Source organism: Castor canadensis, chromosome 4 (assembly GCF_047511655.1).
Source record: "Castor canadensis chromosome 4, mCasCan1.hap1v2, whole genome shotgun sequence".
In the NCBI taxonomy this organism is placed as follows: domain Eukaryota; kingdom Metazoa; phylum Chordata; class Mammalia; order Rodentia; family Castoridae; genus Castor; species Castor canadensis.
The window spans coordinates 97,198,396-97,225,018 of NC_133389.1; the positions used below are offsets into that span (position 1 = coordinate 97,198,396).

Genomic DNA, 26,623 nt, shown 5'->3' on the forward strand with positions numbered 1-26,623 from the left:
AACGTTGGCTTCCTACAGTAGAAAATCTGTTCATTTGCTGATCATTTGAAAGCAACCAGTTTAGGACCATGCACGGATTCTGCACAGCAGCTACTTTGGGAGAAAACTCAACACCAGGCAAGAATTTATTGAGCACAATCCTTAAAGTCAATAAAATGCTTAAAATAAAGCATATGGATTAAGTTTCAATGCTAAGTAGCCAAAATCTGAACCTTTTTGGAACATGTTTAGAAACAAGTCAATAAAACTCTAAAGGCAAGAAATGTGAGTGGATCATACCACAAGTCCACAGGACCTACCTAGTCCACTCTATCAGATGAACACGGCACTTTATTTGAGCTTCACCTGCTAAACACTGACTTAACACATGCACTGGTATAATACTAAGGCAAAAATTCAACTACACAATGAACAGGCACATGAAGAACAAAGAACAAGAATGAAAAACAGGTTATGATACAATGAGGTCACTAATGGAAGAGGTAGGGTAAAAGAAGGAATCAAAGAAGGTGAATATGGTTGATTTACTTTGTATACAAGAATGCATTTAGAATTTTAAAGGTGTTAAAATCAACAAAAGAAGGGAACTAAGGTTGAAAGGAGAAAAATGGAGTGGATGAACCAATTTGGGATATAATACATATATACATGAAAATGTTATAATGAAACTCTGTATTGCTTTTGTAAATAAATAAAAATGTCTCTTTTTCAAAACGGAGGATGGGACAGTAAAACAGGAGCTGTCTGGGGGGTGGTACCAGTGGACGGGAGGAGGACGTAAGGAAAGGGTGAAGGAGGGTGAATATGGTAGAAGTATTACACACTCATGTATGAAAACAAAAATGAGACCTGTTGAAACTATTCAAAGAATGGGAAGGAGGGGCATAAAGGAGAATGATAGAAGGGGTGAATTTAGCTAAGATAAATTATAAGCACTTTTGTAAATGTCACAATATATCCCCAGTACAAAAATAATATGATAATAAAAATGTTTCCAGACATGCTGCCAAACATCAAACACCAGCAATAAAAACAACAGCAACAACAAGGGCCTGGAGGTATGGCTCAAGTGGTAGAGCCTTACCTAGCCCTGATTTCAATCTTCAGTTCACAAAGAGGAAAAACAAAACATTTGTTTTTTTTATATCTGTGGCAAATATTCATAGTCTTGTTTTCAAAAGTGTAAGAATGTTAATATTATATTTCATTTGTTAAAAGGTTTGTATTCATTTTTGAAGGTATGTACTAATAATTTTACCTCATTTAAGGTTCCTCATCTGGATCTGTAAAGCCCATCATTTTCTAAAGTGTTGTATTTGAAAAAAAAAAAAAAAGAATACCGTACATTATCTGTCCTTAATGTAATTTCTAAATAAATATCACCACACTTAAAAACTGAATAATAAATAAAATGTAAATCTCAACTATCAGTAAATTCTACCTGTTGCTCAGATGACTCTGTGCATCAATCTGATAATGATGGAAACCATCCAGTGTAAAATCTAATTTTTACTTTGCCATTGCATCCACTGACGCTGTCTTAAAAATCTGTATTTAAACAATTATGTCAACTTTTTGAACTTTTCAATTAAAGTAAGAAAAATTTAGTCATAGAAGAGTATGAAAAATTGATTACCTTTATTTTAAGCAAATTTTCATAATAGACCTTATAATTCAGTTTCATAATTAAAATTCTGACAGCCTTTTTTACCATGGCAAATGGTGATATGTGGTTTAAGAAGTCACACTTTTGAAATCTTGAACTTTCCCAGTTGTGTGTACTGGGGCATCTGTTTCCCTTAGCACAGCCATCAGGGTAAAGTCACCTAGGCTTCAGTGTCTAAACTGTAACAGTTATGGTCATTAAGTGTCTTATGATTTGAATACTAAATGATGTATCAGTGTCAGCACATGTTAAAGGGAATTTGGGAGCTGGATAATTGGTCCCAGAAGTGCAAATCTACATTCATTTTCCATTTAAAGTTTGAGCTTTAAAACAGAGAAAAAAAATCAGTAAATATAAGTTCGAGCTTTAAAATTTAGACAACTGGAAAAGAGCAGATTCTTCCTAGTGTTTAAGGATAACAGTATTTACATGGTAAGTGTCAATCTTTAATATTAGTTACTATAGTCCAAAAATTCTCTATTTATGAGAAAGTGAAATAACACAAAATGCCATATCTGAAGTCAAGAAACTTGCAGTCTACCTAGGGATATGGGAATATCAACTATTAGTTGCTATTATCTTAAAGAAATACTCATATAAAATTTTCTAAGACATCTTGAGGACCCCAGAAAATGTCATTAACTAGTCAGGGGTATGGTCTTCCATCCGTGGAGGAAGACTTCAGTAGCCTTATAAAATGCAGCTACAAAGTGTCTTAGTAAATCTAGTAAGAAAAGAAAGAAAATCTGCATTTCTAAGCATGAGCAACAAAGGCAGAGAACAAAATATGACAAATTTCATACTCAAGAAAGACAACTATTTCAGAAAACATGAAGCAAATTTGTTCAATAACTTCAGGAAAGCAGATAAGAAAGCATAAAAGAAGATCAAAATATAATATGACTCAATATAGAGTTATGGTCATAGAAAATAAGACACACAAGAAGAGGAATAACATAATTCTGAGTTGACCTTCAAATTTGGTATTTATTTTCATTTTAGGTATTTGAAAAAGGATACATTATCCATTACTTAATTCCTACAGCCACAAAAGAACACTACAGACCATCTAAACAAAGTTTCTTCTAAATTGTCTTAAATTCAAATTTTCACATTTTAATGGGTTTGTCAAATGATGAAATGGGCAACATTTTGCAACAATTGCGATACTTAATGAAACATTACTTTTGTGGGTATAGATAAAGTCGATACACTCATTCTATTTGAGTGTCTTAGCTAAAATAAATTGCCTTTGTTACTCTCTGATGGTCTCACTTCACTCAAAAATAAAATTTGAAGATACATACTTGACCATTCATAAATACTATGCTCTCATCTGGCATTTAATAATAGTGGATACAAAAGATCTAGTTATGACAATATTCTTATAACAATTTACACACTAAACATTATGGCACATTTATATTAGAAACATATATCCCCATGAAAAAATACAGAAGCTATGAAGACTAGGTGCACAAATAAAAGAGGATGTCATTTCCGTCCTCCAGAAACTATCGTGTAAAGGGAAAACTTGCAAATGGAACTGTGTGTTTCTTTATAATGCCACATAAATGTTGGTAAGTATATTAGTGACAAAATCCAATAAAAGTGAAGTCTTATTCCCTTTTTTCTTAGTTATTTCCCCAGTTAAAGTTAGTGATAATACACTGCCATTCATAGACGGTCATCACCTCTGTATCCATTTCATTTGGCTCCAATTTACTAGCATTCCTAACTATTTTCTACTAATTCTATAAATTACCACATTCAACTCATAGTATTTCCAGTAGGATAAGGAAAAATAGAAATTCAGAAAAAAATAGCACCTAATATTGTAGTGATGCATTAAAAAGACCTAATTGTGAATGAGGAAGGAATAAAATTAGGCCCGGGGGATATTTTTAGATTATTAGAATATTTTTTAAGTGATACTAATAAATTGGTTTCCATGTGTAGGTTTTCTGAAATAAGTGATTCATTCTCACATGTTATTGAAAGACAAAACTCAAACATTTATGTGAACAAAGGCCCCTACATTGTATTGCAGTCTGGTGGCAAAAATATACTTTCAGTTTTTCTTTACTGTCAAAAGGCAAAGGTCTAGTTGGGAAAGTCTACGCACAGACTTACAACTTCTCTTCAAAATACGACCATGTATCAATTGGTATGTTCTGTATTATATATCCTTTTCTTTTGTGGAATTTAGTCAACAAATATATGTTAATTAAATATGTGTTTAAAAATGAATAAGTGTATATAGTCAGAAAAAACAAGAGAAGGAACATGGAGTGAGAAGTATAGGTTCAAGAATGGCAGGTGATTTCTTGTAGGGATAAAGAAAGTACAAGTAAATTCATTGAATATTTTACTTCTACAAAAATTTAAATGTTCTTACTTCTGTTGTTATAGTATTGTCAAATATTTTCAAAAATTGTCTCACAGTTATTTTCACCATGAATAAAAGCCCCCAAACTAAAATATGGTCAATAGATGGCCTAAAGACTTAAAGTGATTCCATCCCGGAATGTAGAAGTATTTATCTATTGCAAGCAAGTGGATACAACATGAAATGGTTTTTACTATTTTTGTGTGTGTGTGTCTTGAAAACTTTGCAATCATGTTAATTTTAATGGTACTTTTAAAATTGAAAACTGACCATTTATATTAGTATACTTTTATGGGGTACAAATTGAATGTTATGATTTATGAATCCAATGTGGAATATTTAAATCAATCCAACACTTCAAATACTTAATATGGAAGTATTTAAAACAATATTAGTGACAGGTATACAAAGTGCATAAAGCCCTTTTCTAAAATTAAGCCCCAGCTCAATTCTGTGAAATAGGCACTATTATCTTCCTCAGTTTCCAGATGAAAAAACAGGTGCTTAGACAAGTGACTGTTTTAAAATGAGATGGCTAGCAAGTGGTAGAAAAAGTATAGAACACAGGTCTTTGTCTACCAATGGTTGATACACCAAGAACAAGTACCGCTAAACATTTGTAGTAATAAGAAAGCTATCATATTAAATATCTTCCACGTGTGAGAGATGTCTAGGCATTTACCCACATTACCTTTTTTAGATCCTCACATCAATCTTTCAGTTTAAGTATTATTTCCACAAATTAACTGTCAAGAAAATCCAGACCAACTTAAACTATATAACTTTCTTAAGGTTACAAAGTTAGAAAGTGACAGAGCTTACATTAAAGTGTTAACATTTTAAAATCTAAACTCTGTTCTCCACATAGATTACTGAGCTGCCAAAGAACTACAGTCAAAAAAATTAAGAAAATTTTATTCATAATCTGTCATATTTGAAGGAAAATGTGTCATTACCCTTGATATACATATCACCAGAGCCAAACAATAGCTCTAAATTTTTCATTAGATATTACAGTAGCTACTATTTCAACTCTTAGCTTCCTTTTTCTCTGTAACTTTGCTTATTCAAAGCCATAAAAGATGCGTTATTTGAATGCTCTTTTTAAAAATTGTAATTGGCATTAAAACTTCAGTGTTTTGCAGGATCTTGTGACCTAGCTGGCAAATGCCATGAAAGAAACACATTATCCCCTTACTAACACTAAAGCACAGATTTAATAATTACTCTTCATTTTCTACATAGATGCTTTAGATAACACTTCTGAGAATAGTTTCAATTATGTGCCTACAATTATTGTATGAATAGCTACCATGTAACATGAGGAAGAAAAACTATTATATGAATGCCAGTCATCAATATTGCTAATGCTCTTCAACATACATAGGTATAGAATAAATCCTTTATAGAGGATATTAGAGTAGATTAGAAGCACTATCCTTTAAGTACATCATGTACCACCTTGTTGAAAATGTTACATCTATCCATCACAAGACATGAGAATCTTTGGAGGTCTGTGTTTAGCAGATGGTCAATGTCTGTAGCTCACATGCCTGCCAGTGTTACACTGCCTCTGCTTCTACTAACAGTACAGGCATCATCAACACTTACTCTGCACCTCAGAGACAGCGAATCATTTGCACATTGTCACTTTTACTATCTTCTATTTTCTGACAAGAAAGACAACCAAGGTTTCTAAAATATGCATTTGTTCAGTTAAGAATCAACTTGGCAACACCTTTGCTTCTGGATGTATTTTTTGGAAGTCATAATGAATTTCTTTGTCACATTTTCATACAGTAGGGGAGAAATACCTGTCACTAACATATATTACAAAGATTATAAACTGACTTATTTCAAGTCCTCTCTGCCTTGTTGGAGGATTCCTAGTTGTTCTTTTGTCCAATTGACTATTCTATACAACTCTGGAATTCATAGCGAGTTCTCAAATGAATGTCTATAAGTTTTTTCTAGTTTATTCAGTCTCAAAGCTTGAATCATATAAACTACACCATTACACTTATCTATATAATACAGAATCCTATATATCATATATATACCTTGATGCATTCTTTACTTTTACCTTTAATATATTTGGAGAGTCATAAGATACAAATTAGTATCTTTTCACTAACAGTAAGCAAGCATAGATAAAAAGTGATTGTATGAGATGTTTCACTCTTCTGCTAACTGTTCTTAACCAAGGGTTATCTTTACATTAGACTGCATCAGAATCAAAGGGTCTCATTTTTTTCTCAAGGTATCAAGCAGGTATGGTGGTTCTCATGTATTTTGGTGTAGGCTATAATTTTTTACTCTATTTTGAACCAGAAGTTGTGTTTTCAATTTGACATTTCAAATTGAAAATATTTTGATTAATATTGGAATGGTTTTTCATGTGTATGTCAGGGTGGCCAAATTTATCTATCTATTTATTTATTTAAATTGCTTATAAGAATGTATTTAGCCCAAAATATTTCTCAAGAATGGAAAAAAATAAATATACTACGGAGGAACAAGGCAATAAAGAAGCATTAGCTTCAAAGTCTTTTTGACTTTGAGTTAAAACTAAAAAATAAACTATTACAGCCTATATAATTGGAAAGCAGATTTATACATTAAACACTTGTAATCCTGAAACTGTTTAGTTCTTACATATTTTCGCAGACTTAGTTGCTTAAAATAATTTAGTGTGAAATTATCAGTCTCTATTTTACATTTCTTTAATAAGGACATAGAAAATTTGCAAAACAATTCTCTTTCCTATTTGCTTAATTCAACCATTTGAGTTTTAAAAAGAGTCAATATAGGCATATAACATTTTCACTAATTTAGTCATGTGAAATTTATGGCTATTTCATCTATATAATCTTAATTTTACATGAGAACTTTAGATTAACTTCTATTTCTTTCAACAATGCTATTATTACATAAACGGAGTTTAAGATTTAAGCTGAAGGTCAAAACAATTCCTTAGTCATTCTTGAAACAATGGAATTAACTGAAATTTACTTCAATGAAAACACAGTTATATTTTGACCTCACAAAGTTTTCACAATCTGCTAATCTGTCATGAGATTGATTTTGGATTCTTCCTAAATCTGTAATTCCACTATTTGCCATAAATTATATTTTTAATTTGGAATGCTTAAGTAGAGTTTTATAATATGGCTATTCAGGTCTCTCAAAGATAATTTTTGAGTGTGGTTTTGTTCTAGCCTACATCTCTTTTGCTACATATAGACTTTAAGTATCTCCACCAATTTCTCCCCTGAGACAGTTTTAATTACTCTGCCCTACTTCTGGTTCCATCCTGAAGGACTCTCCCATGGTCTGGGAATACAGCAAGTCTTATAACCCTTCCACAGAAGGAGAAGATAGCCTTGCTCTTTTGCATCCTTCTTTATGGATGTTTTGTAAAAACAAACTCAGAAGGTTGAAGATGTGCTAAATCATCAAGTCATATGAACTTTAGATAAAACACAGTAAATTACTTGTTAATATTTTTATCCAATTGCATTTCATCTCAAACATGCAGGTGATTAATTGTTCAAAGCCCCAGTCAGCAGCGTTTAATATTGTATGCTTCAGGCAAATTTTCATAATCAAGCATTTCGTTAGGAATTCCAATAATCATCTTAAATTTTCTTTGATGTGATGAGAATGGCAGCAGTTCATTTATGTTTAATTAATTTTCTTTTTCTTGCTTTTTCATTACTATGTGTACTTCAAGGTATTTTAGAGAAGTTACAGTTAATTTTCAGAGTAATAATTCTTAAAATGAAGTATCCCGAAAGGAAAGTAGAGCATGGGAGAGAAAAGACAGAATAACCATAAGGTCTAAGAGTCTCACATTCACATCTTTATATGTTTTAGTTTTGGAATCGTGTTTTGTGGGATGTAGCTTATTTTCCTTTTTCTAAAAAGGTAAGTTTGAGAGCATAGATATGATAATATGCCAGTACTGATATTTTAGTGGGTAAATACACAAGGTTGAGTGTATTCTAGGTGAACATGAAATTGAACTAATTCTGAATATATGATATATATAATAACAACATAATTTATTAACAAATAAATACATTAACAGTTCCTGTAGATATATTAGTACTTTCATAGAAGCATGAAACTTGAATGAGTCTTCTTTTTAAGGATCAGTACTTTTTTTTTTTGAAACAGAGGTTTCACTCTATTCCCAGACTGGCTTTGAACTCATGATCCTCCTGTCTCAATCTCCTGAGTACCTGGTTGTGTCCACCATGGCCCCCAGCAGCTTAGTATATTTGAGTGCATCCTAGAGTAAAATGCATGTAATTGCATTAGCACAGACCTGTGAGAAGTGGAAGTAAATTTTATCCTCTTCATATTTGACTGTAGCCTTGATTAAAATAAAGAACTTTTTTTGGACTATGGATATTATTGTTGGCCATTGACTATATGAAAAAAGGAGAGATTTTATTTTTTGTTAAGTCTTAGAAGAAAATTAAGTCATACATTTTGATCATAGTAATAGAATTATACAATGTTTTTTAGTTCTTTGAATGCACTACAACATTTTTAGCACTTTTGATAATATTGTGTTTTAGAACAATTACAATGCCATAAGGAGTATCATTTAGTAAATAGTACATAAATATCAAACTTCTGATTTGATTTCATAGGTTCCACAGTATAAACATGATTGACGCTATTATAACACCACAGTAAGCCATAATCAAATATATTATAACTTATTAGGTTCAAAAATAGTAAAAAGAGAAAGTAATTTAAATTGTTGGGAGGAGCCAAAATTATCAATAAAATATAATTTCAGTGGTCATTCATTAAGAACACATTACCAATATTACCATATTGATTTCCTTAATAAATGGGTAAATTTTCTTGTTTAAGTAGGGTATGGTATAGTAAGAAGCAGTTTAAAAGTCCAGAACATGATAATATTTGTTAGTTTGGTTTATTTTACCAAACATATAATAACAATATGAAATTTTGAATAAAACTAGTATTTATGCTCCTTATTGAAAGTTGGTATGTTAGTAAAATATGACTATGCCCAAAGCACTAGATATGAATGATTTTAGTATTAACATTTTCTATCCTCATATTCTCTATAGGATGGCTTTTCCCACTCTACCATTTGGAATATTTATATTATTATCAAAAAGACATTTAGAATTATGGTGTTGATTATGTCTACTTGCCTTGCCCCAAGAAGATACTCATAACAAGAAATTTGATCCTTCTACCAAAATGATGAAGTATTATTGCTCCTATTTTACAAATGAGAAAACTGAGACATAAAGCCTTTGATCCTAGTCACTATGCATAAGGTTTTTCAACAAGATAAATGACTAGCCTTTGTTATTTGACTACAACAAAAGTTATTTTCATAATTTGGTGGTGTGTGTATATATAAAAATGATAACATGAAATATACATAATTAGTCATTCAAACAAGAACACTTTTGAGAATGAAAAAAAGACTTAAAATCAGGCTGGACAGAAGGCAAAAACTGGATTATTTGTTTCGGTAACACCCGTGGTCTTAAAATGAATTTATACATTTAAAATTGAACAGCATTTTTATAACTTTACTGACGCCATTATTTTCAATGAATTCTGGAAATATTATGAGTCATTTCATCCAAATTAACTTGAAAAATGTGTTTATTTGATTTTAAAATTTTTTTTAATTTATTTATTCACATGTGCATACATTGTTTGGGCCATTTCTCCCCCCTACCACCTCACCCCCTCCTTTTTCCCCCCAACCCCCTTGCTTCCAGGCAGAAACAGTTCTGCCCTTTTCGCCAATTTTGTTGAAGAGAAGACATAAGTAATAATAAGAGAGACAAAGGGCTTTTGCTAATTGAGATAAGGATAGCTATACAGAGAGATTCCTAGCATTGCTTCCATGCACAAGTGTATTACAACCCAAGTTGATTCATCTCTACATGACCTTTTCACTAGTTCTTGATCACTTCCCATATTGACCTCTGTCACTTTAAGGTTTCTGTATTAGCTCCTCTGCAGTAGACACATCAGACACTTCCATGTTTTGGGTCTCCTATCTATCCACATACACCCTGCATGTGCTCTCCCCTTAGCATGTGACCCAAGTCCAAAAAACAAGAGAAAATGCCAAAATAAAGATCATTAATCTAAATCAAATACTAAAGTTGTTTCCAGTTGATATAAGATAAAGTTTATATCACAGATTTCAGAAAGCTACCTTTATTATAGAAACCATATCATAAAAAAGTTTCCCAATTAAATCACAGCAATGACAGAATGTAACTCTAATGTCACTACTCACACATCCAAGCACACAGAAAGAGCGTAAGCCTGGGATGAAGGAGAGATCTTCATACTAGGTTCACTTCTTAACATCTGCATAACTTTAGGTAGGCTCATTTAAATTATCTGTGCTATAGGTTTCCACCTGAAATTTAAGGAGTTGGGACCAGTAACGTTTTAGGATTTTTAGACATTTGTGGTTCTATGAATATCTTCTTGTGCAGTAGGCCTTCACTACATAAGCTAGGTCCATAGACATGAGCTAAGGAAGAAATACTTCTTTGGAAATGCTCAGTAAAATAGCAAAACATGGTGCTAAAATAATAAATACGATGTTTTATACCTATAAATTAAGGTTCCCTTTGTTAATAAATCAATTTTCACAGTACATGATGCTACGTTATTTCTTTTAATCTCTAGTGGATTATTCAATTAAAACTAGTTTATTCCACTTTAAATGTCAGGTGGTATATCTTCCTGTAATCTGCTCTCTGTTCTGTTTACTTTTTCATTTTACATATAAATGGCATGCCAAATTGTCTTTATTATTAGTCAGCACCCTTGTTTAATAAAATATTTTGAATTCCTGTGAGGTTTTTCTTTATATTAAAAGGTATTTAATCACAGTTTCTCCTCTTGCCCATATGTTTGCTACCATATAGGCAAGAGGAGAAGCAAAGGTAGATGGTAGTAAGAGTTTTTATAGGTTAAGCAGGCTTAATCCAAAAATCCAAAGTGCTTTAAAATCCAAAAATTTTTGATGATGCCCTTGAAGACTTCTATACCTGACATCACATGACAGCTCACAGTCAAAGCATAGGTGCACTATGTGTGTAGATGTGTAAGTTATAAAAGAAAAGTGAATGAGTTTTGTGTTTAGACTTTGTCCCATCCCCAAGATATCGCATTATGTATGTGAAAATTTTCTAAAATTTAAAAAACTTCCAAAATGTGAAACATATTTGATCCAAGTGCTTCAGATAAGGCATATTCATCTGTTCAGAAAATCTCCTTTTGTAAGAACTTATGCAACACAGGGTAGAAAAATAAGAATGATCTAGGTCAGACTTAAGTTTAATGTTCATTGTCTTGATCTAGTCAGTAATATCTCAAAGAATGTCAATACAAGTATGGCATAGTAATGCCTACTCAAAAATGACTCAAACTATTAAATTGAGGTGATATAACCTGACAAATGTAAATTACATTACTCATTATCTACAAAATATGCTACTTTGTTTTTAAAGAGTGTAAAGTAGAAATAATGCAGACTTTTCTTACACACATGCTTTGGTAACAAACTGGCTCTGCTCCTTGCCAGCTTTGTGACCATAGATAATTTATATAACATTTTGAACTATTTCTTCATTAACAAAATGGGGACATAAAGCTAATAAAAAAGAACTATTAAAAGATATACATGAGACAACTTATATAAAACTCTAGCCCATAAAAGATGCTCAATAAAGGTCTGTCATCACCCCTCTTCTTGGGTCATCCTACACTCCTGCAAGTTTATTTATTTTTATGCAAGGAATATGATAGCATATTTACTATGTAAAAAGATATATAGATATATATTTCTTATCAGCAAATATAATTGTACAAAGTCAATATAGTGTTTATTCCTATTAAACTTATATTCTTTAAGTTAAAACAACAGTGCAATCAACAAATGAATAAAATAATTTCAGAGAGTAATAAAGGTCATAAAGAAAATCTAGGTTGTGTTGTAAGAAGTAGTTATGTGTGAGAAAGATGCAATTACTGATTTGGGTGATAGGAGATGGTATCTCCAAGGAAGTAATATTTTATCAGAATAAAAGGATTCAGCCTGGTGTGGTGGTACATACTGCAATACCAGCTAATGTAGAGGCAGAGAAAAGAGGATCAAGAGTTCAAACTTAGCCCAGGTAGTTAGCAGGCAGTATTTCAAAACCAAAATACAAGCAAAAGGGCTGGGTGCATAGCTCAAGTGGTGGAGCACTTGCCTAGCATGTATCAGCCCCTGAGATCAATTGTTGACAACACACACACACACACACACACACACACACACACACACACTAACAGCTACACAATAACATGGGAGGAGAGAAAATTTAGCTAGGAAAAAGGCAAACTGAATATAGTTACATTTCATGATTAGAGAGTAGATAGCTGACCTGATTTATTTATAAGAATCTGAGTTATGTAGAAAAGCAAAGGTAGCAAGGGTAGAAAAATGGAAAGCCACAAAGTAAAATGTTTATTCCAGGAGAGAAGGAAATGTATATAAGCAAGACTTACACGTTTAAAAAACAATGCAATATGAAGGTACTTTGTTTTAGATTTCAAATAAGAGTTACATGCCTTCTAACATCCAAGAAGATTTTTAGATCTATATCCATAAATACAATATGTTGCTTATTTTTATATGTATTCCTCAGATGCCACACCTTGTTATGACATAAATTTACAGAAACCATTGAATGAGAGAGTAATACTATATTTAAAAGCATCTGCATTGTGTTACTTATAAATTAGATATCTATTGTGATACTTATAAAAATAAAAAACACCTAAGTATCTGGAAATAGGGAATGTGGTGAATAAATTATACTTCTCTCATACATCGGAAAATTACATGGATATTTTAAAAAATGATATAGGTCTATATTATCATGACAATTTCAATAATGAATTGAATAAAATATTAGATAAATCATGTATCACTTAATTTTTTTTTACACATTTACAAAAAGATATCATGCATGACTGTTTAAAATCACAGATCTATATAAATTTCTACATCTGGAAGAATACTCAACAACATATTCCTTATAGAACTATTCATAATTGCATCAGACAATAGTATTTGTTAACTAAATTCTTATTTTGAAAAAAAAATGGTCCTAAGCTGCAATTTTATTTAAAATAAGATTATATGTCATCAAAAACAGAGTATTTCCTTCAAATTTTAAAGTAATAGTCATGTTGACTGTTGTTTCTCAAATTAAATCCATCATAGATTAGCAAATTTTTCAGGTTTTTACCACCTATGAAGGCTTTCAGTTATTTTATTGTCTATGACAGTGATTATGTATTTCAATTCTGGTGTGGTTCTACAAGTACTAAAATAATGCTTCTTCATTATATTTTTTAGAAAAAACTCTCAGCTGTACACACTTCCCTCTTAAGGAATATTTTAAGTATTAAGAATCTGCTGAAAATTTTACATTATTTATTGTTACAGAAAACAGTTTTATTTTCCATTCCTGTGAAGATTTACTCAGATACTCTTATAAATCACTGAACCTTAGAGAAGAAAACAGAAGATAAAACAGATGACAGAAACTAAGAATATAATATAAAATCCTTAGCTCAATAACAGAGGGTTCTTGGCATTACTTGCATTATGATATAGTCAAGAAAGAATGAAGTCACAGAAAGCTTAAAGGTAAACTAAGAGTTCAAAAATGGAAATGCATTTGTTTAAACAGACATGGGGAACAAACTGATGTCAGATGTAAACACCTGCAATGTTTTATCTCACATTTCATATGAACTTTGAAAGGATCAAGAGATGCTTCTCAGGGAGAAAAACAGAAAACTTCAAAATTCTTAAAAGAAAATTAAAATAATTCTTTGAATAGTCATCCCCGTGAAACAAGTATGACAATGTATCATAATATATGAAGATTAATGTGAAAACAGATTTTAAATTGATATCTTTGCTACTGTCAAGCTTGTTTGAATAGAAGAAATAAGAAACTTTGGATTTTTTTGAACATTTGCAGCTATTGAAATTGTGTGTGTGTGTGTGTGTGTGTGTGTGTGTGTATGTGTATCCTGTGCTGTTAATGCAGTTGATCCAACAAATGCAGCTGGCTTTCATCTGACTTCCTCTGACTTCCAGTGTCAAAAATTGATTAGTATCAGAGACAAGAAAAATAATGGAACATAAAGGATGGCTGATCAAAACATTACTCTAAACATGTCAAGAGAAAAAGTAGAAGCTGAGCAAAAGAGTGCTAGAATGTGTTGATTTGTTAAAAGCATAAACAGAATGCTGTGATAAGAATTTTTAAAGTACATTGTTCATGTGGAGAATTTGATTTTGAACCAGAATATAAATAGAACAAGGTCTTCAAGATGTTTTCTATAAGCCACTAAACCTTATGTCAACTGTCTTGAAATATGAAAAGAATGATTGCATTATTTTTAAATTCACCTTCTGTTGTGGAAAATTAGCAATTCCAAATCACCTGCTCCTAATCAGCAAACACCAGGCAGTTATACCACAACAGGCAACCATTTAGAAACTGTAAAGCCATCAGCTTTGGCTAATGGAGCTAAATACTTGAAAGTTTTTACCCAGTCTAAGACTATGACTTTTAATTCGAAGCAGACTGACCTCTTCATATAAGAGAACCTTTATAGCTTAAAGCCCTGTTGAAGTTATTTTCTTAAGTTAATCAGATTTCTACTCTGAGGTTTCACAGCAGGAAGGAGAATTCATACAAATGAGCTCTTTTACCCCCTGAAGTTTCTCTTTGGTTTTAAAGAGCCTTATGCAATAATTTATTTTACCTGAAGAATTATTCTTGATAAGTGCAAAGATAGCTTTCCTAAGTGGAGGTATCTATTCTTCTCTGTCTTGAAGTATTCAATAGAGAGAAATTGAATATTTTTCTCAACTATATTATTGTCATAATCAAGTATTGTGCTTTTTCCAAGTTCTTATATATGTTCTGTACTCAACACCACTAGAAACATAAGGAAGAAAAGTTCTTTTTGTGTTTTTGTATTAGTTTTTAAAAGTGCACTATTATGTACAGCATACTTCAAAAGTATTTTATTCATTCTTCCCTCTTAGAGTTTTCCCAAAAATTTAAGGAGGAATGAAATATAAATAATAATTTAAAACCATACTCAAGAAGGAAAAATCCACACAGGTAGAAATGATAATTCCTGAATCTCCCAAAGCTATACCTTACCCATAAAAGGTAGGATCTCTGGTAGGCAGGATAGTGATTCCTCAGAGCTGTCCAACTCCTAATATTAGAATCTTTGGAGAAGTAACTATGTGACAAAGGTGACTATGGGCATGTGATTAAGAATTAAGACCGTGAAGGGACTTAGGGTGTTGCTCAGTGATAGAGTGCTTGACTATCCATGTGTAAGGACTCGGCACTGAAAAAAATAACAATTAAGAATCTGGAGTTGGCACAATTGTCTTGGAGTATCCAAGCTGCCACATGTAATTACATAATTCTTTAAAAATGGAGAACCTTATTCTGCTGTGGCCATAAGGAGATTAGACTATGGAATAATAGTGGAGAGATTTGAAGATGGAGGCATGAGGCTATAAGCCAATTAATGTGAGAGCCTCTAGAAGCTGAGAGAGGTGAGGAAACAGATTTTGGCTTAGAGTCTCCAGAACGGGACTCAGCGTGCTGCCACCGTCTTACCCCTGGGACATTGTCTTTAATTTCCAACTTGCAGAACTGTAATATAATAAATCTGTGTCGTTCTAATCTATTAAGTTTTCGGTGACCATAGAGCAGTAAAAAATACATAAGATCAAGACTAAATCTTCTCCCCACATACTGTTCCTCTGTTGAAATCTTACAAAGAATGAGGTATATATTCACATGACTTTGAACCTGACAAACACTTAATTTTTGGTCTCCTCCAGCAGCTGCTCTCCAAGCCCTTGCTGTGATGCAGGGAGGGCATTGAAGTCAAGCAAATGGGACTCCCTTTCCAGCAGTTCTATTCCTGAGCAGCAATCACAGGAAGAACAGAGACGTGAAAGTCTTTTGTGCAGTCTTGAGGCCCCAAACTACTTGATTTCTATGTTATTCCTGTTAGAATACTTAACATTTAATTTTCCAAATATTGACAGCCAATTTGCTATTCATTCATGCAATAGCTTTCTTAATGTTATTCCTGTTATAACCATAGTAGGTGTCTAAGGTTTATAACCAAAGAGTCCTAAATGATCCCCAGAATTGGCCAATGGATATGCACACACCTAGGCCCTTCAGGAATTTATTTTCATAAGTCTGACATAATGGAAGTATATCTTTTATACTGTTCTTCTTATAGTCCATCCTTGGCTGATCAAGGCCCACATCTAGACTTCCTTCTAATATACTTTCTTCTTAATCTGACTTTTCTTACCTTAACCCTTATTTTTCATCAATAGCAGATTTTTCTGTTTTTCACATACTTTCAAGAGTATGTGAAATAACCCAAAACAAAACCTATTTTTACACAGGTCCATAATAGTATTAACAAATTTTATTTGTCATAGTATGCTGGCTTATTTTTATTTCAAAATAAAACTTATTTTATTTCTTCTCATGCTACTTACTCCAGAAGGTCCTATAAAGAGGCAATTCATGAGTAAGTATTTGAAGAGATGAACTAATTACATATGAAACTTACCATGTATTCATTTCAGATTTGTTTTTTATTTTAAGAATTTCTTGTAAAGAATTCCCTCTCCTCCCCATCACCTTTTTTTCCCCCTTATTTATGAAGTGTGAGTAGGCAACTGCAAAGAAGGAGAGGCAATAGAGAAAGTTCTCAGGGCACTAAACCTATGAAGTCCTTTAAAGTCAGAATCATAAATTCACAGATTTTGATTTTTACAAATATCACAGTGGTTAGGGAATTTGAAAATGCATAGATACTGCAGTGTAAATTAATTTCAAGACTACTGTCCCTGTTTAGAATATGTTTTCTTTAATACAGGAGTGATGATGAAGACCCAACATTAGACACAGTGCCTTTAAATGAAATATCTATGATCTCAAATACATCTGAACAATATATGCAATGAACACACAGTTTAGGACAAAAAAAATCACTCATAGAGCTTTATTTACCAGGTAGGGTTTTCTGCAGAACATAGGGTGGTTAATACCCACCCTATGGGCTTTAGGACTGGGACTTGGCTCAACATGTACATTTCAATAACCAAAACAGAAAACAAAAGTATCTAGACTCCATATGATGGCCCAATGTCAAATTTTCATCCTGCCACTCACAAAGTAAGTGACCTTTAACTAATTACTTAACAATTATGCTTTTCATCTATAACATGACAAAATTAATAGTCTCTTCATCACAAGACTGTTGGGAGGATTAATTTAGGTAAGACATCTAAATTGCTTAGCACAAATCTTAGTCCACAGTAAATTCTCAATAACTGACAGCAATTATTTTTATCATTATTAAATTTATATCTCCACCAGTGTTTTTTAAACAGCACACAGGTTGACCCTCTCCCTAGCTATGTCCTTTAAAGAGAAAAAAACACTACTTAATTGTTTTCCAAATCAGGATTCTATGCAGAGGGAGAATTTGAAGTTTCAGCTAGGAAGTAAGTTGGAAAATCACTATGTAATAATTCTGAGTGTTCTACCCAGCATTCTAATGTCATTTATGTATAATGATGCTGACTGTTGTGCACAAATATAAATTCACCTATATTTTTATCCTCAAAAATTATTCTTAGTATATTGTTTCTTATATATACTTTGAAGTCTTATTTAAAGTAAGGGGAAAACTCACATGTTTAACTCTGCAATATGATACAATTTATGTATCAAAAGATCCTTATGTAGGCATGCTTACCAATATCAGAAAATATGGAGGATTTCTTATTGTGGTAAAAATCATGAGGTCTATCATTTTAACAAAATCTTAAATGTATAATATAGAAACCATGTTGTAAAGCAGGTCTCTAGAACATTTTCATCTGTATGACTGAAATATGAGACCCACTATTTCTCTATTTTCCTAGCCTCTGCCAAAAATCTTTCTACTTTCTGTTACTATGAGTGAATTGCATCAGATCACTCACACACTACATGTTCATCTGTGGCTGCCTTATTTCACTAAACATAGTATCTTCACAGTTCATCCATGTTGTAGCATATGGCAGGATTTTTTTCTTTCCTATAGCTGAATAATATTTCATTGTATATATACGCTGCATTTTCTTTTTCATTAGCATTTGCTTTATAGATTACAACATACACATAACAGATTATTATTTGCCTCAGAATAATGCTAAATTAATTTCAATAAAACACAAATGTTGAGGTTTTTTATGTTTTTAATTATCATGTAATAGCTATACATGGGAATAACTTGTGACATTTACATATGTGCTTACAATGTATCTTAATTAGATTCTCTTACTCCATTACCCTTCCTCTTCCTTCCACCCCCTTCTTAGAGCAATTTCAGTAAGTTTCATGTTCTATTTTCATACACAAATATAAAATACATCTGCCATATTCACCCTCCTTCTCCCTCTCCGTTTACCCTCCTCCCTCCCATTGGGACCATACCAAGACAGAACCTGTATTACCTTCCTGTCCTTCACTTAAGGGTATATTAATTGTTCAAGGAGGTTTTGCCTTGAACAATTCGGACATGTATATATTGTGTTTTATCAGACTAACTCCCTCTGTTAATTACAATTTTTCTATTGCCCTGCTCCTTTGTTATTCAACAGCTTATAGTTTGTTTTACTATCTTTATACACACATGCTGTGTTTCAATATTATTCACTATCATTCTCTTTTCCTCTCCAACTTACCCAAAGTCCACTCAAATGGAGCCACTAATATAAACAAGTTCTTTCTCTCTCTCTCTCTCTTATCTCAAACTATAAGGCGCACATTTATCTTATAGGTCTACCTTCCACATATGAGGGAAAACATTTGACCTTGTCTTTCTGAGCTGGCTTACTTCACTTGACATGATGCTGTCCAGTTTCATCCATTTTCCTGGAAACGACATAATTTCATTGTTCATCATGACTGAATAATAATCCATTGTGTTATGTACACCACATTTTCTTAATCCATTCATCAATTAAGGGGAATCTGTGCTTTTTCCAAAGCATGGGTACTGTGAATAGTGCTGCAATAAAAGTGGGTGTGCATCCTGGCTTACATTCCTTTGGGTATATGTGCTGGAGAGGTATTCATGGATTATATGGTAAGTCTATTTTTATTTTTTTGAGGAACCACATTACTGCTTCTATAAAAGTTACATTAATTTGCAGTCCCACCAACAGTGTTTAAGAGTTTTTTTTTTCCTTGCAGTCTTGCCACTATTTGTTGTTGTTTGTGTTACTGATGATAGCCATTCTGACTAGAGTGAGGTAAGATCTCAATGTCACTTTGATTTACATCTCCTTCATCACCAAAAATGTTGAGCATTTCTTCTTATCTGCATTGGCCATTTGTACTTTTTTTTTTTTGAATTGTCTTTTCAGTTCATTTGCTCATTTATTCAATGGGTTACTGATTCTTTAGAGGGTTTATTTTTTGAATTCCCTACATATTCTAGTTATAAATCCCTTGCCAGAGGTGTAGCTGGCAAAGATTTTTTCCCATTCTGTAGGCTGTCTCTTTGCTCTAGTGACTGTTTCTTCTGCTGTACAGAAGCTTTTTAATTTCATGCAGTCCTATTTGTCAATTCATTCTCCTAACTGCTGAGCTACAGGAGCTCTATTAATAAAGTTATTATCTATTCCTATATGTTCCAGTATATTCCCTATTCTTTCCTTGAGTAATTTCACTGTTTTATATCTTACATTAAAATCTTTGCTCCACTTTGAATTGAAACTATTACAAGATGAGCGAATGGGATGTGTTTTCAATTTTCTACAGGTTGATATCCAGTTTTCTCAGCAACATTTGTTGAAAAGGCTATCTTTTCTTCACTGTATGTTTTGGGTGCTTTTGTCAAAAATCAAATGTCTTTGGATGCATGGGGGTGTTTCTGGATCTTCTGTTCTGTTCCATTGGTCTTCGTGTCTATTTCTGTGCTAGTACCATGCTGTTTTTATTACTATAGATCTGTGGTATAATTTGAAGTCAAATATTGTGATACTTTCAATGATGCTCTTTTTGCTCAGGTTTGACTTGGCTATTCTAGGTCTTCTGATCTAGAATAGGTATTTGTGCTTCCATATGAACTTTAGGATTGATTTTTTTTAATGTCTGTGAATAATGTCATAGAAATTTTAATGTGGATTGCAGTAAATCTATAAATTGCTTTTTGCAGTATAGCCAGTTTTACAACATTGATACTGCCAAGGCATAAGCACGGGATGTCCTTCCATCTTCTAAAGTCTTCATTGATTTCTTTTTTTAGCATTTAAAGTTTTCATTGTATAAGTCCTTCACTTCCCTCATTAAATATATTCTTCAGTATTTTAATTGTTTGATTGCATTGTGGATGGTTTTGTTTTCTTGATTCTTTCTTAGAATTTTTATTGTTTTGTATTGAAATGCTCCTGATTTTGTATCTTGCTATTTTGCTGAATGTGTTCATGAGATCTAAGAGTTTTTAGTTGAGTTTTTAGAGTCTTTCAGGTGTAAGATGATATCATCTACAAATAAGAATAATTTGACTTTTTCCTTCCTGGTTTGTACCGTTTTTATTTCTTTCTCATTGCTCTGGCTAGGAATTCTATGCTGTATTGAATAAGAATGAGGAGAGTGCATATTCTTATTTCTTTCCTGATTTTAGAGGAAATGCTTTCAGATTTCCTCATTTAGTATGATGTTGGCTATAGGTTTGTCATATATAGCCTTTATAATGTTGAAGAATGTTCCTTCTATTACTACTTTATTCAGAGCTTTTATCATGAAAGAACATTCAACTTTGTCAATGGCCTTTACTGTATCTATTGAAATGATAAGCTAATTGTTGTCCTTGATTCTATTTACATGTTGCATTACATTTATTGTTTGAATATGTTGTACCATCCTTGGCTCCCCGGAAAGAAACTTGATAATGGTGCGTGATTTTTTTAATGTGTTGTTGACCTCTGCTAGCAAATATCTCATTGAATATTTTTGCATCTATGCTCATTGAGGATATTTGCCCATAACTTTCATTTTCTGATACATCTTTACCTGATTTTAATATTAGGGTAATGCTGGCTTTGTAGACTTGGTTTGGTAGCATTTCTTCCTTTTGTATTTCATGGAATAGCATAGGTGTTAGTTCTATCTTAGAAGTCTGGTAGAATTCATCAGTGAGTCCATCTAGACCTCGGCTTTTATTTTGGGTAAGTTCTTTATAAATATCTCAATATCATTACTAATATGAATCTGTTTGTTAATGTCTTCTTGTCTGAATTTTGGTGAGTCACATGTACCAAGAAATGTACCTACTTATTCTTGATTTCCCAGTTTTCTGGAGTATAGGTTCTCAAAATATTTCCATATGATCTTCTGAATTCTGAACAGCTTCAGCAGGGTAGAATTGAACCTCTAGCTTATGGTACCAGCAAGGGAGGTAGGGGAGGGAAGCTTGGAAAGCATGTTTGACGTACTCCAGGGAAATTCTCTTAAATCACTTTGCCCTCAGAGTTATTTTGGGTCTGCACAGTTTCTATAGATAGGGAGCTAAGCTTTCCTTTTGAAATGTGGAGAAATCTGAGTGAATGGGGCAACTCATTCTGTGAGTAGTGGGCAGGTAGCTAGAATAAGCAGGGCCACCAACCTCTGAGCCTTTTGCGGCTTCTCCAATTGCCTCAGTCAAAATCTGTCCCTATGTTTGCCTCTATTGGGAGTCTCCCATGCAAACACTGGATCTCAGACCTTGACCTCCCCAACTTGTAGCCTTTTAAATTCCCAGCATTGCTCAGTTTTGAAACCAACTTTTCATTGCTGTTTGCTTGCAAATAGCTGCTCTAACTTGAGTTCTTAGTCAGTGAGGGCTTGGTGTCTTATTTTTCAAGTTGTTCTTATCCAGTGGAGCTGCTGTGGCAGAATTAGGTAGGTCCACTGACCTCTGGGTCTTTTGCTGTTTCTGGGGATCCTGTAAGGAACCATGATTGTCCACATCCAACCCTCTTGTAGTCATTCCCTCTCATACACTGTGTCCAGGTATCTCAAGAAACCCTTAACAGTGATTGCTCCTTGTTTTCAAGACTTAACCCCCTAGTACTTCAGTCTTGATCAGGAGGTGCCCTCTCAATATGGCACCTGTCACAGCTCTATGAGGTATAAATAATGAAGGGTTGTCTTATTTGCTGCTGGCCTGCCACACTGAGGAAATTATTGCCCTGTCATATTTTGCACTGTGTTCAGGGTTTGCAGGCAGTGTAGTTATTGTCCTAGCTAGGTCTGCCAGTCTATTGAGGAGGCTGCCTGGTAGAAGTGGAGGTTTTGGTTTTCCCTTCTCCTGGGGAAGCTTGGACTAGAGTCAGAGCTAGAGCTGCAAACTATTTCTTATTTACTCTGCTGTCTTTCTGTTTCACTATTATTTTCAGCTATCCTGTCACTCTTTTATGGTTCCCTGTACTCTTTCCCTCTTTTGCTTATGTAGTCTCTTCTTTGTTATCCAGACTCTTATTCATGGGGTCCAATGGAGAAAACTTCTACACCTTCGCCATTGTTCTCTTCCTTTCTATACTACATTTTCTTTATCTATTCATGGTTGATAATCATTCAGCTCTTTCCTCCTCTTGGTTATTATGATTAGTGCTGCAATTTAAATTCCTGATTTCATTTCCTTTGGATAAATGCCCTGAAGAGGCAGTGCTGAATTGTATGATATTCTGTTTTTATCAGTATGGAGATACTATTGAAGTATGTCCATACTTTTTCCATAAAGGTGAACCACATTAGAATCTTAGAATCTTACCAATATTGCACAAAGGACAAGAGTTTCAGTGTGATTTATCCATATTCTTGCTATCACATTATTCTGCCTCTCTCTCTGTCTCTCATTATAATGACCATTCTATAATAACCATTATAATTGCCATCATAATGAAATGGTACATTATTATGGTTTTGATTTCTATGATCTTTTTTCTATTTCCTTGGTAATTAATAATGTTAAGCACTTAGAAAAATACATTCAGTTTTTGAAGCAGCAGACTCTTTGATGGAGTTAACCATTACAATCTTTCATCTTCTTAAATAAATACTCAATGATACCTAACTTTTGAAGCACTTTTAATCTATAGAACATTTTGAACCATAACTATAAGGAACTGGACTTTCTGAATCTTCATTACACTATGTGTTTAAATTTGAATGGCACTTTAATTAATTGAAATTAAAATTTAGTATAATATATATTTTATTACCTTGTGATATGTTGTTTAACACCTATTTGTCATTTCTTTAATTCTTCTATTTTGTTAGCTTCATTAATAATATGACTATAATCCTTGCTGTAACAGGGTCTACAGATCAGTCAGGGTCAGATACATCATAAAAATACTGAAATATTTTATAAATCAGCCAGTAATTTATCCAATACACATTTCTCTAACATTAGTCTTTGGGATAACCTAAGGTGAGATATGAATGAACCTGATTTACTTTGAAAAATCATTTAAATAAGGAATTTATGTGCACACATTTGAAATAAAATAAGCAAGAAAATTACTTACAGTTGAAATTTAGAGTTTTAGAAAAATGACATTCAATTTGAGTATTCTGAAGTATATGATATAATCAAGTCCCTCTTTGGACCTATACATTTGTTCCATTCTCACAAAAATATACTCATGTAAGTTCTTTGGAATGTCATAGAAAGAACAGACCTACTTAAATATTTCACAAAAAATTCACCGTTTACTAACAATAACCTGAGGCAAGAAGAAAGAAGTTAGAAAGTGATTTTTCAGTTGCTCCTTTTTCTTCTACTCATAACCTGCCCATTTCATTTCATTTCAACTCTTTTTCCATTTATATACTGATTTAGGCATTTAGTGATTTATTTTCAGGTTGAATTTCCTTAGTGGATCAAAAACTATGAGGTTTAAAACATAGAAAAGTAATGTGATTCATATAGAATTTTTCCAATATTTTATTTTCATTTTAGATTTCATGAAAATAACCTTTATTATTGCATACTTTTTATTTGATAATTTTTTACTTTGAACTAAAGTAAGGAATTTGGGCATTACAATTTTATAAAATATAATCCGAATTGATGTTTAACTTTGCGAATGCAAATATTAAATATAATATTTATGTATGCACTTGAATGAAATATGTAATGTATTCATATAACCATTACTTAAATATATAGTATTAGAGAATAATGATTAAAATAGTAAGGCACAAAACTCATTTTAGCCAATAAATCAATAAATGGCAAAAGTAGAAAAACAAGGCAAAATGACCAATTTGTGCTTGATAAGAATGGAAAAATCTGTTGTTTGTGATTATGAATTTGCTTTATAGTGTTAGCAGCTTTTAAATTTTGTGGCAAATTGCTGACTTGATTAAATTACCATTAATGAAAAGTGACCTGTTGGTACAAATATGGAAATGATACACTTTAGCAACTGTCAATAAATGATGAAGGCAAAGATCATGTTTATGTGTGTATGTTAATAAAATATGTTTACTTAATATATGAGTCAATTTCAAGTTCTGAGTTTTCATTTCATTTTTTGTAGGCTTTGCTTCTTTGCATATTTATTTGGTTATTTTAAAAGTTAGTCATGATTTAAAAAATTACCATTCTCATTTTTTTCTTTTACTTTAAGATAAATGGCCAAAATAAAAGAAAAACTGATTGTAATCATTGTACTTTTCCCTCAATATAAAATCTGTGAGATGTCTTCTTACTTCTGTACTGATAATATACAAAAGTAAGTGAAGAAAGAAGTGATTTGTAGATAAGGAAGTGAAATACTCATTATTATAAATTAAATTATCATTTTCACTAATAATAGTTTATTTCAGACAAGTTATAAAACATTTTCAAAAAACCCTCTAATAATAACACTGCCAGCATTTTCATGTAAGTTTGTTTAATACACTGCTTTTTCATATGTTAAAATCCCAATGTGACTAAAACATTTTTAAATGTTTTTGGGTTTTGTTCTATAATCATTAAAGGAGCTTCTTGTTTCATCATGTTTTAAATAAATTTAAGTAAGTTATTGGTTAAACTCATTTCCTTTATAGCTTTCTGAATGAATTGTGATGAGTGGTTCCTTCAACCTGACTCTGTGTGATGCATTTGTGGTTTAATGAAGTTAATGTTATTTTTCATTTCCTAAGATTGACCTTCTTGTTGGCAAATAAGAACATTAAAAGTGATAGAATATCTTTTCTAAGACCCAATAATGAGCTAAAAATTCACTAATGGCAGATCCCAATTAAATTATTAGATCTTATTTTGTCACATATGATAATTAAAGGCTACATACCATTCACCCTTGTCGTAGTATCTGACTTTTATTAACTCGTCTGCCTCTATCTGTCCTAATATCTCTTCAGTATCTGTAACATTTACTACTCCCCATAATTTCATCACAGGTCCTGAGCCACTCTTCCAAAGAGTGTTAACATCCCTTTTCCATTCTATGTGTACTGACACAGTCAGTGATATGATATTACGCCAAAACAGTATCAATTGATCTCAGTTTTTGTCAGTCACTAACAAGTACCTGATATGCAATTTCTTACCCTCTCTGATTACCAGGGGGACTCTAGCACTTAAAACTGTGTACATTTAAAAAAATGTATAATGATGTACCCTTTTCTAGATGAACTCATACTTACTATCTGCCCAGACTGCACTGGAATTTACTTCATGATCCTTGAATGGGTGATTTTGTTTTACTGATCCATTTCTTAAACCATGACCTCAGGGATCTCTCAGCAGGGCCCATTGATGCATAGGTACAATTTATAACACATGTGAGTTGCATTTACTCTTAGACCTAGGATATGGGTATTCCTCCCAGACAGAGGAAAAATTGCTATAGCAGTATATGAAAATAATTCTTGGGCATTATAAATACATTATTTACAATGATAAACAGTCACACTACTGTTCACAATTCTGGTATTGCTGTCCAATGAATTCTAATATAAACAGAACCTTACTTTTTAAGTTTTCCATTGAAAATCTATCTTACTACTTTTTGCTTATAACTCAGAAACATCTACTCCTTTTAATATACATATATTATTTTCCAAGGGCACTCTCAACTAATCAAGTCAATAAAATTAAAAGAAAAAAAAACAGCAGAAATAAATATCAAGTAACTTTGCATGACACTCTTATGGCGTGCATTTTCACCGAAATTGGCAAATTCTAGATTGATCACTCATTAAGAAATATCTTATCTTGGTTAAGGTTTTCTTAGGTTAATGACAGAGTGTATTAATAATAGAATAAGTAAAACAGTAGAATTTATTAAAAAGTTGTAGCAGTATCAAAAAAGTGGCTATAAATGTGAGTAATGATTCTCAAGGTGGTCT

General features: G+C 32.4%; 1 protein-coding gene across 6 annotated transcripts in view; it reads right to left on the bottom strand.

The window, feature by feature from the left end:
• The window catches only part of Lrp1b (LDL receptor related protein 1B), a 1,877,349-nt gene that overhangs the window by 1,138,024 nt on the left and 712,702 nt on the right, over nucleotides 1-26,623 (bottom strand). The gene's annotated exons all lie outside the window — the stretch shown is intronic.